We start from the raw sequence: 8556 nt of genomic DNA, 5'->3' as shown, positions 1-8556 counted from the left end.
CCGCGCCCACGTCCCGCCCCAGGCCAGTCCGGTGGTCCGCTGGGCGGCCGCGCGGGGGCGGGCCGGAAGGCGCTCGCCACGCCGTGGCTGCGGCTCATTGGTCCTGGAGGACATCGCTCACTCACATATCCAATGGGAGGCGGCCGGGTAGAGGTTACCGGTTTGGTTTTTTTCACGGGGGCGGTGGCGAGCAGCGGAAGGCGGGGCCTGCTGGGGGCGGGGCTGGCAGCCTCTGCTCGCACCCCCTCAGCTCCCCCCGGCCCTCTAGGGGTGCTGCTCGGAGGGGAGCCCAGTACTGGGCGTTTTTACCTCAGTTCCTTATTCTGCACCCCCCCACCCCGCCTCCTCCTTGCCTCTGTGCGCTCCCCACCCTCTTTATCCCGGGGGAGCGTGACTCGGCCTCAGGGCACCCACGGTCCTGGTAGCTGACCGAGAATTCCTCTTGTGCCCGACGAATATTCCGTGGACACACATTTGCTCCGCACGCGCTGTCTGCAATGTAATTCGACAAGTTTCTATTTTGTTGAATTACTTTGAAAGTTCTTCCGTCCAGGGCACATGGCTCTGCAGAGCCTTCTCCTCCTTCTCTGGAGAACCCCAAGGACTTAAGTGGCAGCCTCCTCGCTGACAGGGTCTCCACTTTGTCCTGGGGGGCGAGGGGGCTGGCAGTGCCCTCACGAGGGTGTGTGCTTTGTAAAATATGCAAAAGTGAAAAAAAATATGTTTGTGGGGCAGGCTGGCGAGCAGTGGCATGATACAGCTCACTGCAGCCTTGAACTCCTGGGCTGCAGTGAGCCTCCCGCCTCGGCCTCCCAAAGTGCTGGGATCACAGGCATGGGCCACCACGCCTGGCAAAAGTAAAAATTTTTTTGTTTTTTTGAGATGGAGTTTTGCCCTTGTTGCCCAGGCTGGAGTGCAAAGGCGGGGTTTTGGCTCACTGCAATCTCTGCCTCCCGGGTTCAAACGGTTCTCTTGCCTCAGCCTCCCGAGAAGCTGGGATGACAGGTGCATGTCACCACGCCCGGCTAATTTTTGTATTTTTAGTAGAGACAGGGTTTCTCCATATTGGCCAGGCTGGTCTCGAACTCCTGACCTCAGGTGATCCGCCTGCTTCGGCCTCCCAAAATGCTAGGAGCTACCGCGCCTGACCTGAAAGTAAAATCTTTCAAGCACAAGTTAAGACCACTGTATATTTCCGCCTTGATTCTCCCTCCTATGTTTGGAGTGGACTCGGACATTTTGTTTTTGTATTAGTAATTTCTCCATATTGTAGTGTGTGAGGCATAAGTATTCTTAGGCAGGGGTCCAGGAGTGGTGGGGGCCGGCTGGTGAGCTTCTTGGAGGAAGTGGCACTAGAGCTGCGTTTGGAAGATTTTTCAGGCAAACTGAACTCAGAGGCACAGCAGCCCTGTGAAGTCACGGGGGCCTCTCCTGGAAGCCACATGCCAGCATTGATTTTCCCCAGGGAGGCTGCTTGTCCCGGGACAGAAATCCTCAGCTTGGTACCCCGGGCAGCTCCTCCTGAATGTGAAGGGGCGTGAGAAGCCCAACCGGTGATCGCAGGGCTGTTTGGGATTCACAGCAAAGGGCAATGGACTGCGAGCCTGTTCCTTCAGGCCTGTCTGCTCTCCCTGAAGGGCGCCTGAGGGGCAATGAATGCTGAGTTTGTTTTTCTGACCCGTTTCCTGCGCTTGACGCATTTTTCCTCTTAAATTTGCTGCTGTTGCTGACTGGGTTACAGCGAAGTCTTTTTCCTCTCAGCCTGGAAAGTCATTCTTTTCCTCCCTGGATGGAGGAATTTAATTCTCTTACCCGAAGAGGGCCCCTTCATTTGTCTTCACGTTAAGACAGTGACTTAACTTTGTCCCCATGGGCCACAGACATCACAGCTTCCACAACGCACTCACGATCGAGTTTGTTTCCTCAGGGTTGTGAGTTGATCGCAGCCTCTCCAGGAGTGCTGTGTTTGGGCAGCAATCCTGCTTGGAACAGAACCCTCGAACTGCGGTGGCCCACACTGCCAGTGCCCTCTGTGTGCTGTGTGGTCTCTGTCCCAGTTGGCCTCAGGGCTGATCCTCGTGGAAAAAACAGAGGCCAGATCATAACTCCCTGCTGAATATCCCAGGTCACTGGCTGCTCTGGACCGTGGGCTGAATGCGCAGCTGCACGAGGCACACACCCCTGTGAAGCCCACTGTACAGGCACAGGCTTCCGGAAATGCACAGGCTTCTGGAAATGCACAGGCCTCCGGAAATGCACAGGCTTCTGGAAATGCACAGCCTTCTGGAAATGCACAGGCTTCCAGAAATGCACCAGGGCGTGTTGCTCATTTCTTTTTTCATTAAAACCAAATGCACATTAACAACCTAATTATACGAGAAAGTGTCTCAGGCACAGTCACTGGCCCCAGGGAGCACACGGCCAACAGAGAGGCACGTTACACTGCGGTATTCCTCGTGCTCTGACAAAGAGAAGCCCCTGGTACAGTGGAGCCCAGAGGAATAACTTCTTCTTTTGTTTCTTCACTGTGGTAAAATATACATGCAGTTTTCCATTTCACACATTTTTGGGGGTGAGGGGGCTTCCAGTAAAAGCTGGAAAATCTGCTAGACAAATTCTAAATAAGTTGTAACACCCCGTTTTACTTTTTTTTTTTTTTTTTTTGAGACAGTTTTGCTCTGTTGCCCAGGCTGGAGTGCAGTGGCGCAATCTCGGCTCACTGCAACCTCCACCTCTTGGGCTCAAGTGATTCTCCTGCCTCAGCCTCCCAAGTAGCTGGGACTACAGGTGCACATCACCGATGCCCAGCTAATTTTGTATTTTTAGTAGAGATGTGGTTTCACCATATTGGCCAGGCTGGTCTTGAACTCCTGACCTCATGTGATCTGCCTGCCTCGGCCTCCAAAGGTGCCGAGATTACAGGCATGAGCTACTGCGCCTGGTCAGCATCCATTTTTAAGTGTACAATTGAGTGGCATTAAATACATTCACAATGTTGTAGAACCATCCCCACTAATCATCTGTAGACCTTTTTTACCACCTTAAACAGAACCTCTGTACCCATTAAGCAGTAACTCCCCCTTCCCTGCTGTCCCCAGCCCTTGGTCACCTCTATTCAACTTTCTTTCTTTATGAATTTTGCTAATGTAGGTACTTCATATAAGAGAAATCATATTTGTCCTTTTTTTTTTTTTTTTTTTTTTTTTTGAGATGGAGTTTCACTCTTGTTGCCCAGGCTGGAGTGCAGTGGTGCAATCTTGGCTCACTGCAACCTTCGCCTCCCGGGTTGAAGCTATTCTCCTGCCTCAGCCTCCCAAGTAGCTGGGATTACAGGCACCCACCACCATGCCCAGCTAATTTTTAAAATTTTTTTAGTAGAGAGGGTTTTCATCATGTTGGGCAGGCTGGTCTCGAACTCCCAGCCTCAGGGTGATCCACCCATCTCGACCTCCCAAAGTGCTGGGATTAGAGGCGTGAGCCACCGTGCCCAGCCTGTATCATTTTTTTTGTTTTTTTCAAAACACCATTTTCCTCTCTTTTTTACAGGCTCCAGCCTAGAGTCAGGTGTTGGGTTAAATTATCTTGTCTCTTCAGCCTCTATTCATTTGGAACATTTTCATGCGCTTTTTGTGCTTTTTTTTTTTTTTTTTTTTGGCATTGACACTTTGGAAGCACACAATTCCACCTCCCCACTTTTAAAACTACAGCACTTTTCATTTGGGTTTATCTGGAATTTTCTTGCGATTGGACTCAAGTCATGCCCTCTTGCCAGGAAGACCACATATGTGACTGGGATTTTTTTCTTTGTACAGCCTTCCTTTTTTCCACAGTTATTTTTCTTCCCAAGATCAGAGGGTGAGCTTCTACTTCCTAGAATCAGGTTGTAGCAGAGTTGAAGAAAGTCTCAGAGGACATGAATTCAACATTCTGTTTTGTTGGGGGCGGAGGTGGAGGTGATGGGCAAGGGAGTGATGTCATGTGACCTGCCCAAGACCCACACTGGGCATGTGCTTGGCACACTATAAGCTTTCAAGGAATGTCATCATTCGACTTAGTTAATGGCATATCAAAAGCCAGAACCCAAGTTCCTTGATGCCCACATTCAAGCTCTTTCCCCTAAAACCTAGTCTCCTGTGAGATTTCTTTGGCTACTGCAATCCTTCACCTTTGCCATTCTTTGCCGACGCACACACACACACCCGTGGCTGCTCCAGCCTGATAGGATCACTCTCCCTTTTTATTCCACTCAGGAAGCTCGTGTGGTTTTTCATGAGTGAAAGTGATGTTATTAAAAGGCTAACTTTGATTACTCTCTAATTTAGTTAAAAGGGTAAGTGGTTTGCAGACATGAGTACTTTATGTTATTAGCAGCAAGTCACTTGCCCCTCCTCAGCAGCTGATTGCGACACTGTTACAACACGGCAGGTAGAACTATGGCTGCAAACCCCCTCTGTCTAATTAAGGGACTCCCAGGGGCCTATTCTGAGTTCTAGTCACTCAGGTCATCTTTCTGGGTTAGAACAAAGAACTGTCCCCAAGCACCAGAGTTGAGAGTGACTCTTATTTTAGGGCTTGTGGAAGAGACTGCAAGCAATCAAAATCAAAGTTGCAGATTCTGGAAATTCCTCCACAGTCACAGAACTGCAGCCAAGTATATACTGCCTGCTACACTACACCACACAGCTCCCCCGGTGGGCGCCTAAGGCCTTGTCAATGGAATGGGAGTGGAGGTGATAATCCCAACTGCTTAGCCAGGTCCTGTTCCTCTTCCACCAGGTGGAATTGTTGGACTTGGGGCACCCCAGCTTCTACCATGAAGACCTCCACAGGGCCCTTGGGGACACTGGAGTGGTGACAGGGAAAGAACCCAAGTCTAGAATGACCGGGAAGATCAGTGCCACCCTCCAGCCTGGATGGCTCACCATGTAGCTGTTACTTGAGAGAGAAGATTCTGTAGTTTTAGCCATTGTATTTTGGAATAACTTGTCACAGCAGTTTAGCTTGACTTTGACTAATACAGGGCTTAATGTTCTCAGGGTGAAGAATCTGGGCTAATGTACCCACAGAATGAACAGGGTAGACCCGACAGGAGACATGTACCTCTTCCTAGAGGTGCTCAGGAGACACACAGTGCTCCTCTCTGGACTTTCTCATTCATTCTGAGGTTCGGATCACAGGTAGAGTCTTATTTTCAGTGGGGATAGGCAGATGAAGCCTTTTAAAAATACTCATAAAATGCACATAACATAAAATAAAATTTACCACTTTAACTTTTTTTTTTGAGACAGGGTCTCACTCTGTCACCCAGGCTGGAGTACAGTGGTGTGATCATGGCTCACTGCAGCCTCGAACTCCTGGTGTCAAGCAATCTTACCACCTCAGCCTCCCAGGCAGCTGGACTACAGATGAAAGCCACAACACACCTGACTAATTTCTGTATTTTTTTTGTAGAGATGGGGTTTTACTATTTTGCCCAGGCTGGTCTCAACTCCTGGCCTCAAGTGATCTGCCCACCTCAGCCTCCCAAAGTGTTGGGATTACAGGCGTGAGCCACTGTGCCCAGTTCACTTTAACCATTTATTTATTTTATTTATTTTTTTATTTTTTTGAGATGGAGTTTTGCTCTTGTTGCCCAGGCTGGAGTGCAATTGTACTATCTCGACTCACTACAACCTCTGCCTCCTGGGTTCAAGCAATTCTCCTTCCTCAGCCTCTTGAGTAGCTGGGATTACAGTCTCATGCCACCATGCCTAGCTAATTTTGTATTTTTTTTAGTAGAGATGGGGGTTTGCCATGTTGGTCAGGCTGGTCTCAAACTCCTGACCTCAGGTGATCCACCCACCTCAGCCTCCCAAAGTGCTGGGATTATAGGCGTGAGCCACCATACCCGGCCTTTAACTATTTTTAAGTGTACAGTTCAGTGGCATTAAATGCGCTCACATCGTTGTACAACCTTCATCTCCAGAGCCTTTTATCACCCCAAACTGAAACTCTATCCCCATTAAATGCCAACTCCTCATTCCCCCTCTCCCTGACCCCTGGCAACTGTCATCCTACCTTCTGTCTTTATAAATTTAACTACTCTAGACATCTCATGTACGTAGAATCCTACAGTACTGTCCTTTTGTGAGTGATTGATTTTACTTAGCCTAACGTCTTCAAGGTCCATTCATGCTGTGGCATGTGTCAATTTCCTTCCTTCTTAAAGCAGAGTCACATTCCATCGTATGACTAGACCTCATTCTGTTTATCCATCCGTCTATTAGTGGACACTTGGGTTGTTTTCACCTTTTGGCTGTTGGAACAGATGGAGGCTCCTACTCTGGGGGTTTCCTCTACTTACCGGGTGCATTCGCCATGGTGGTTGATGGATACATTATGGGACTTTTCCTTGATAGGGAGTGGGCAGAAGAAGTTGCTGAGCCTGAAAGTGAGAGAGAAGAGGAGATGAGTGAGGTGGGGATGGGGAAACTATTACCGAATGTTCACCATATGCCAGGCTCCACATATTTACATCTGTGAACCTGCTAAAACTGCTTTTGTTAATCAACAAAAAGTTATAGTGCTGAAAAATCTTATTCCTGAAAAAGCACAGACTGTTATAAACTGTGCTATTTGAGATAAATAGAGTAAGAATGGAGCATCCTTCTTTTGTCTGAAGGACCTGAGTCATCTTAACACTGAGAAGCTGCCTTGATTTCCAAGGCAGCTTGCTTTCTGGACACAACATTGCACATTTGTCTTACCTTCATCATTTCCAAGGAAAGAGGAACCTCCATCCACTTCGTAGCCCAGGTCTGACCGTAATTCCTTTATACACAGTTGTGTTTTGCTTTGAGCCTATTAAAACACTGCTTTATTTAAGTCTTACCTACATCTTTCCGTTCTCCAACACCCTATGGTAATCCTGTTGGCTTGCTTGGTTAGAGTTGCCCCATGGGTCCTCTGAGGTGCCCTCTCTTGTTGCAGTGATCCGAGAAGCCTGCTTCTGCTGGTCTGCAGGTTTGCCCTGGTGGTCTCTGTTAGATGGGGCCACCATGTGTTGTGTTTCGTTTAATCCTCACAGCAGCCCTGCAGTGAGATATGACTAGTCTCACTTTACCGAGGGAGACACTGAAGTCCAGAGGTGTTCTTGGCATAGTGAAGTGGCCTCATTGTCTGGGGTAATACCCGTGGTTTGTTGTCTCATGGTCATGGAGATTAAAGACGTGGACCCACAAAGAGTGAGGTTAAGAGAGGAAGTTTAATAGGTGAAAGAGAGAGAATAGCTCTCTGTTACAGAAGGGGGTCCCGGAAAAATGGGTTGTTGATCTGTGGTTAAATGTGCGGTGTTTTATAGATGAGTTGGTGGGGAGGCGGTGTCTGATCTACAGAGGGCATGAAAAATTGATTAGGACCAGGTGTGTCATTTGTATAGGGTGTACATTTCTGGCAACCCCCACCCCAGTATTTTATTATAGGTGTGTTTTCAGTCTGAATTGTCATGTTGCCCATTTCTTTTTTACTGTACATGTGTTAACAAAGAAGGGGAAGATGGAACTTCCATGGTGAACATGTCCAGCCCCCAGGTAGCCTTGTTTCTATAGATGTCATCGTTGGCATTCCCTCGTGTAAGTTTCTAGTTTTTCTAGTTGTCTTTGTTTATCTGTGTCTGTAGTTTGATTTTTCAGGCTATTCTCCGTTAGAAAAAAAAATTTATTGAGCTGTTTTTTGTTAGAAGGGAAGTTCTGTCGAGGACTCTTTTGTCCTCACTATCTGTCTGAATAATTTCTTTCTACCTCCTGTATCAGCGGCACCAGCTGGGGTGGCCCGAAGCCAGGGAGCTGGGCCGGTTCACTCACATGGCTGGAAGTGGGAGCTGATGTTGGCTGGGACCTCAACTGGGGCCAGTGGTCGGCACACCCACACAAGCTTCTCCTGGAGGTCTCTTCTCATGGATGCTGGGGCTATCTTCTCTCCTCTGGAAGCTGTGCTCTGAGAGTGAGCGTCCTAAGAATCAGGAAGAGGAAGCTGCCACTTCAGGACCTGGGTTTGGAAACTGACCCTGGTTAAGCAGGTCATTGGACCCAGGACAAGGGGGAGGGGAGTGGATTCTACCTCTCAGTGAGGAGATGGCTACAGAATTTTCAGGTCATGTTTTAAAACAGCCTTCAGAGATTTGGAATGCCCTCTTCTCACTTTTCTGTTGTTGAAGTATTGCCCATCCTTTATGGCCCAGCTGAAATCCACCTCCTTCCTTCCTCCTCTCCTACCTCTCAGTTGAAATTAATCATGGCCTCATCAGCTCTTCCAAAGCTCACCCTCGTCTGTTGCTTCCAGTCTCTACCATTGCACGGTAAGCCAGTGGAGGGCAAGATTCAGTTAATCAATTTTACCTGTGTGTAGGGAGTAACAGCGTGCCCCTGACATAGGCAACAGGCACCCAGCATATGAGTGTTAAAAAATGAATAATCGCTGTGAAGCCAAGGGGTAGAGGCAGGAGAAAGAGGGGTCAGGGGAGAGCAGGCCCCGATTTCCCCAGGAGGCCTCTGGCTGTGTGGTTGGGTGTTGCCTTCT

The 8556-nt window shown here is 48.6% G+C and overlaps 1 non-coding gene across 1 annotated transcript; it reads right to left on the bottom strand.

Annotated features, from left to right (window-relative positions):
- Positions 1-2576: 2576 nt before the first annotated feature.
- On the bottom strand, positions 2577-2637 carry LOC112132169 (U7 small nuclear RNA). The gene has a single exon (XR_002913977.1). It is a non-coding gene; the product is annotated as a U7 small nuclear RNA (small nuclear RNA).
- Between the last annotated feature and the right edge of the window lie 5919 nt (positions 2638-8556).

Source organism: Pongo abelii, chromosome 12, assembly GCF_028885655.2.
Source record: "Pongo abelii isolate AG06213 chromosome 12, NHGRI_mPonAbe1-v2.0_pri, whole genome shotgun sequence".
In the NCBI taxonomy this organism is placed as follows: domain Eukaryota; kingdom Metazoa; phylum Chordata; class Mammalia; order Primates; family Hominidae; genus Pongo; species Pongo abelii.
The sequence above is the reverse complement of the archived record's forward strand: the minus strand, read 5'-3'. Positions and strand labels throughout refer to the sequence as shown.